Source organism: Balaenoptera borealis (genome assembly GCF_965194805.1).
Source record: "Balaenoptera borealis genome assembly, contig: HAP1_SCAFFOLD_1044, whole genome shotgun sequence".
Taxonomy (NCBI): domain Eukaryota; kingdom Metazoa; phylum Chordata; class Mammalia; order Artiodactyla; family Balaenopteridae; genus Balaenoptera; species Balaenoptera borealis.
Window position 1 is genome coordinate 31,043 of NW_028123167.1, and position 6,798 is coordinate 37,840.

Sequence of the window (6,798 nt, forward strand, 5' to 3'; positions counted from 1 at the left end):
TAACATTTGCATACTTTATGAATTAAGCATCTATTTTGGAGTCTCCTTATAATCGGAAACATCCTTCTCTAACAGGAGAGGGTATGCAGTCAGAGAAGTGAGTAGATTGTCAACAGACAGATGGAATTTATCAAATGTTATGTGCCCCACTTGCATATGATGAAATTATTTCAGTATATCACAGAAGAAAATGGTAGCAAAACATCTTAACCATACAAATTGATTTTAACCGACAAATTGATTTTACTGTCTATTTGATAACCAGTATCCCTTTAAAACCATTCTTTCAATGAGCCAAACCCAGGACACTTGTCAATCTCTAAATGAGTAAGTTTTACTGACAGCAAATTAGGAATCCACTTCATTGATGTCCGTTAAGACGTATGGTTTCTATGTAAGGATGAGGAAGATAAAGGCAGCTGTCATTTACTTAACCTTTTTTATTCTGGAAACCGGCAATTAAAAACAAAGAAGTTAAGCATTGATCCTGCTCTATTAGTCTTCTATTGCTGTGTAACAAATATCCACAAACTCAGTGACTTAAAAACACCACTAATAAATACCTCCCAGTTCTGGAGGTCAGAAGTCCTGGCTGGCTCTGCTGGGTTTTCTGCCTAGGGGCTCACAAAGCCAGAATCAAGGTGCTGGCAACCTGGGTTCTTATCTAGAGGCTCCAGGGAGGAATCTGCTCCCAAACTCATTCATGCTGTTGGCAGAATGCAGTTCCGAGGGCTGTAGGACTGAGGTCCCCGTTCCCTTGCTGCCTGCCAAGGAGGAGGGGTCACCCTCAGCTCCTCGACACACTCACAATCCTTCTCATGGGGCCCCCTCCACCTGCAAAGTTGCCAAGGGTGCGTCCCACCTTTCTCCTGCTTCAATCTCTCTGACTTCTGCTGCCGGCCTGAGGACATTCTCTGCTTTTAAAGGGCTGGTGTGAGCAAATTCAACCCACCCAGAACACAACCTTAATTATATCTGCAAAATCTCTTTCAGCGGGTTACCCCTGGGAGTAACCCCTGGAGGCTTTTAAAAGTCACGGGAGACGTCGCAGAAATCTGCCAACCGCACCTGACTGTCTTTACAGGCAAATATATAGCGCAAGTGGATGAGTAAAAAGCAGTCAACGTGGAAGGAATGGCATGATTAGCAAACTCACTGCTTCCTAACTTCCTAATAAAATAATCGATTTATGCAGAGATCGTCAGTGAAAATGAAACGAATGGCAGATGACAGCTGAATGAGGAGCCGGAGAGCTGAGCGCACCTGAGCCCACTTTAGAGAAGTGACGGACGGCAGAGCGGCCCCTACGTGTCATGTGCCTCTTGCTACAAAGTCCGAACCTAACACGCTAATCCAGCTGTTGGAGCTGGCTTTCAGCTCATAGGAAATTTAGGAAGCAGAAGTGCAATTTAAATGACACCACGAAAAAGCAAACAGAGAAATCCAGAATGTGGAACACTCTACAGCCGGCCCAGTTTCTTCAATACGTCAATTACCTGGGGGTGGGGGTGGGGTGGGGGGCTGTTCTGGATTAATGGGATGTTATTACCAATTACAATACAAGAACAATATTTGGATCCTGATTCAAAAAACACAAGAGTAAAAGGACATTTTAAAGTTAATCAGAAAAACCTGAATATGGACTCAGTATTAAAGTAAGAATCATCATTTTCATTGGTTGGCATAAAGGTCTTAAGGTTGTATGAGAAAACATTCAGGTTTTTTAGAGACGCACATAGGGCTGAAATGCTACGAGGGGTTTGCTAATTGCTTTAAAATATTCCGGCAACCACAAGAAGAGGGGATGGACAAAGCAGGTACACAAAATGTTGAAACATACCGAATCTGGCTGATGTATATGCATGGGGGCTCATTGTTCTGGTCCACTTTTACCCCGGACTAAACATTTTTATAATAAACGATTTCATTTAAGAGATTTCATTCATTGAGCATCTGCTGAGAATCAATCACTGTGCTCAGGGCTTCGCATCCACTTCCTGCTGGATCCTCACTACGGCCTTATGAAGCAGGTACCATTTGTATCCCCACTTTTATAGCTAAGAATATGAAACGACGACCAGTGTGGGGTGTAGCCGACAGGCCTGCCAATTGCCCGCCACCCCAGCGAAGCCTCAGAGGCCAAGGAAATGAAAGATTTCTACATTTTTTGGTTTCACAAAGCAGTCTGACAAGTCGCCTGCAGCCCGCGTTGGAGGGCGATCCCCCAAACCATGCGCCAACCGCAGCACAGGGGATGCTGGAAGGTTCGGAAGGAGACAAAAGGCGGAGACAGGTAGAGGGTGAAAGAGAAACAGAGGGACCACAGAAAAGCAACAAGGTGGAAACACAGGGAGACAGTCACGGAAAGGGGTGGAGGGAAGAGATGGGGAGACAGTGGGGAAGAGGGATGTGCTTGAAGGGGGATGTCACAGACCTAGAGTCAGACAAAGCTACTGCAACCTTGGTCCACCTTCCACTCTGCCCCACCCCTCACACCAACCAGAAAACGGGAACGCCTCGGAGCAAAGGAGGGACCAGACACGTTCAGTATAGAGCTCTGTCCACGTGTAGTTACAGATCCCTGTCAGGCACGGTTACCTTGTCCTCTCTCCCCATCCCCCAGCCCCCATCCCGTGACCTTCTCCCCAGACAGCTCACCAGCTCCAAGCTCAGAGCCAGGAGGAAGGGAAGGAGGAGTTATTTATTTATCTAAACCATGTTTCAGTTTTTTAACGGCCTAACTGAGATAAAAGTCACAGACCCTCAGTGCCCAGCAAAGCTGTTCTCAGCGGGGAAAGTCTGTGAGGCTGAAGTTAATAGCACGAGGGCCACGTTAATGCCACTAGGGGGTTCAGATCAGAGGCTCCTGGAGGCGGCTTCAGGTGACGGTTTAATCACAACGGAAAAAACGGGTCTGGGGTTTGCAACGTGTGACTGGGGGGGTGGGGGGAGTGGGGATGGCAGAAAGGGGTTACAGGAGGGAGCGTGGGGAGCAGAAAACACAAAGGAAGACAGAATCCTCAAACAGAATCCTCAATGCCTTTCAGAGACTGGAACTAGACCTGCAGAGGAGGGCAGCCCTGTCACACCGACCCCCCACCCCGCCCCGGGCATGTTAATAACACGGAACCACTTGCTCAAATTACACGTTAAAAAACACCTTCTTGGCCTTCCCTGGTGGCACAGTGGTTACGAATCCGCCTGCCAACGCAGGGGACACGGGTTCGAGCCCTGGTCCCGGAAGATCCCACATGCCGCGGAGCAACTAAGCCTGTGCGCCACAACTACTGAGACTGCGCTCTAGAGCCCGCGAGCCACAACTACTGAGCCCGCGTGCCACAACTACTGAAGCCCGCGCACCCTAGAGCCCGTGCTCCACAATAAGAGAAGCCACCACAATGAGAGGCCTGCGCACTGTAACAAAGAGTAGCCCCCGCTCACCGCAACTAGAGGAAGCCAGTGCGCAGCAATGAAGACCCAACACAGCCAAAAATAAAATAAAATAAAAAATAAAATAAATTAAATTTAAAAAAAAAACTGTAAATGACGCCTGCCCTCAAAAAATGCCCTGGGGTAGGGCATAGGCAAGGAAATTCAACACATGACAAATTTTTCAAGAACTCAATATGAAGAGGGAAGGTGTAGTCACTCTTTAAAAAAAAAAGGAAAAGAAAAAAAAGGACATGCCTAAAGTTCACTATAAGGAATTCTTAGCCATATGCAAATCCAACGTCCAAAAAGGTTTCAGCTCACACCAGTCAAATGACCATCAGCAAAAAGTCTACAAACTATAAATGCTGAAGGGCTTGTAGAGAACTGTGTACCTTCTAGCTGCTGGTGGGATGTAAAGTGGTAACAGCACTAACACAAACTGAACGGAGCTGCTTTAAAAGGTAAAAATTCAGCTACCATATGATGCGGCAGGGCACCTTTTGGGCCTATAACCTAAGGCCACCAGAATCGGAAAGACAGAGGCAGGCAAATGTGCACTGCAGCAATATTGAAATAGCCAAGATATGGAAGCAAAAAAAAGGTCCATAAACAGATGAATGGACAAAGAAGAAGTGGTATATAGACAGAATGGAATATAAGTCACGAAAAAAAATAAAAGAATGGCATATGCAGCACCACACATGAGCCTAGAGATAATCACACAACGTGAAGTAAATCAGAATGCGAAAGACAAATGCCTTTTGATATCACTTATGTTATCTGAAAATTCATAAAAATGAACATATTTCCACAGAGAAAGGCAATCTCAGATTGAGAAGACAAACTTATGGTTAAGCCAAAGAAAAGGTGTGAGGAATGGATAAATTAGGATATTGGGGTTAACACACATATACTAATACGTATAAAATATATAATCCCCAAAGACCTATGGAATACCAAGAGTGGTCTACTCAACACTCTGTAATAACCTACATGGAAAAGAACCCAAAGATCAATAGATATATGTATATGTGTAAATGAACAAGATTCTGTACACCTAGAAAAAAAGACATTTTTCAATCAAGTTTGCTCTGATAAAAACTACAACTTAAAGACACAGACAAGAATTAAGGAGGCTAAAACTTATGGGGGTTTGTCCTGGCACATTCCACTCTAATCTGCAACCTAAAAGCACAACTTGCAGCAAGGTTCTGTTTCCCTAGCAAGCAGAGTTGGCAACGTAGAAGTCTTCCCACCCTAAGGCCGTTTCCTCAAACAGCAGCTCAAATCTACTGCTAATGGTCACTAATAGTCACAAGGACTGCAGGGCTGTAAATGACTCATGCCCTCAAAAAATATCCTGGGGCAGGGAATGGCCAAAAAATCCAAACGCGGCAAATTTTTCAAGAAGGCAATTAGAAGTTGTAAGTTTAGCTCAATCTTAAAAAAAAATGAAAAGGACATTGATAAACGCAAAACATCAGGAATTCTCAGACGCATGGAAACCCAATCTACACAAAGGTATCACCTCACACCAGTCAGAATGACCATCAGCAAAAAGTCAACAAACAATAGATGTTGAAGAAGTTGTGGAGAACAGCATAACCTCTCGGTCTAAGTGGGATGTAAAGTGGTAACAGCCAATAATAGGAACAGAATGGCAGTGTGTTTAAAGGTAAAAAGTGAGTCACCATATGATCTGGAAGGCCCACTATTGGGCCTGTCACCTGTGAAAGCCAGAATCCAAAAGACACGGGATGGAAAATCGTGTATTGCAGCAGTATTTACAATAGGCAAGACATGGAAGCAAACAAAATGCCCATCAACAGATAAATGGACAAAGAAGAAGTGGTATACGTACCGAATGGAATAGTAGCCTCGGGAAAAAAATGAACAATGCCGTTTACAGGACTACAGATGAGCCTAGAAATAATCATATTAGGTTAAGTCAGTCAAAAGGGAATGACAAATATCCTATGATATCATTTATACATGTTATCCTAAGATTGCTACCAATGAACATATTTCCACAGAAAAAGACACTCACAGACTTATAAAACAAACTAATGGTTAACCAAAATGAAAGGTGGGAGGATGGATAATTTAGGACTAAGGGGCTAACATACATAGATTAATGTATGTTAAATGTATATAAACATATAACATATAAACTATATGAATTATATAATCACTAATACACAGAAAATATATAATGACAAAACACCTACCAAATACCAAGGGAGGTCTACTCAACATTCTGTAATAACATACATGGTAACAGGATCCGAAGATGAACAGACATATGCATGAATCATTGAGCAGATTCTGTACAGCCAAACAATCACAACACTCTAATCAAATTTACTCCGATAAGAAATAGAAATTAAATTTAAAAAACAAACATAAGTAAGGAGACATAAACTTCTGGGGGCTTGTCCCAGCACATTCCACTCTAATTTACAACCTTGGAACGCTACCTCCAGGAAGACTCTGTTGCCCTAGTAACAAGAGTTGAGAACGAAATAATGCTGCCACCTTGTGGCTCTTTCCCACAACAGCAGCTTTAAACCCAGTGCTAATGGTAGCTTAATAGTCACAAGGACTGCTGGGCTGTAAATGACGCCTGCCCTCAAAAAATGCCCTGGGGTAGGGAATAGGCAAGGAAATTCAACACATGACAAATTTTTCAAGACGTCAATATGAAGAGGGAAGTTGTAGTCACTCTTTAAAAAAAAGGAAAAGAAAAAAAAGGACATGCCTAAAGCTCAGTATAAGGAATTATTAGCCACATGCAAATTCAACGTCAAAAAGGTTTCAGCTCACACCAGTCAAATGACCATCAGCAAACACTGCAGGATTCCACTCCCTGTGCTTTGTGGCTGCTTCCCAATAGCTATCTAGTTTACATTTGGTAGTGTATATATGTCCATGCCACTCTCTCACTTCATCCCAGATTACCCTTCCCCCTCCCTGTGTCCTCAAGTCCATTCTCTATGGCTGAGTCTTTATTCCTGTCCTGCCCCTAGGTTCTTCATAACCATTTTTTTCTTTTTTTTTAGATTCCATATATATGTGTTAGCATACGGTATTTGTTTTTCTCTTTCTGACTTACTTCACTCTGTATGACAGTCTCTAGGTCAATCCACCTCACTACAAATAACTCAATTTCATTTCTTTTTATGGCTGAGTAATAGTCCATTGTATATATGTGCCACAGCTTTATCCATTCATCTGTCGATCCTGCCAACACTTTTACTTTACTCAACTGAGACCAATGTCAGACTTGTAAGGTAATAAATTTACGATGTTTTGAGTCACTCAATTTGCGGTAATTCGTATGAAAGCAATAAAAAACAAATACAGACG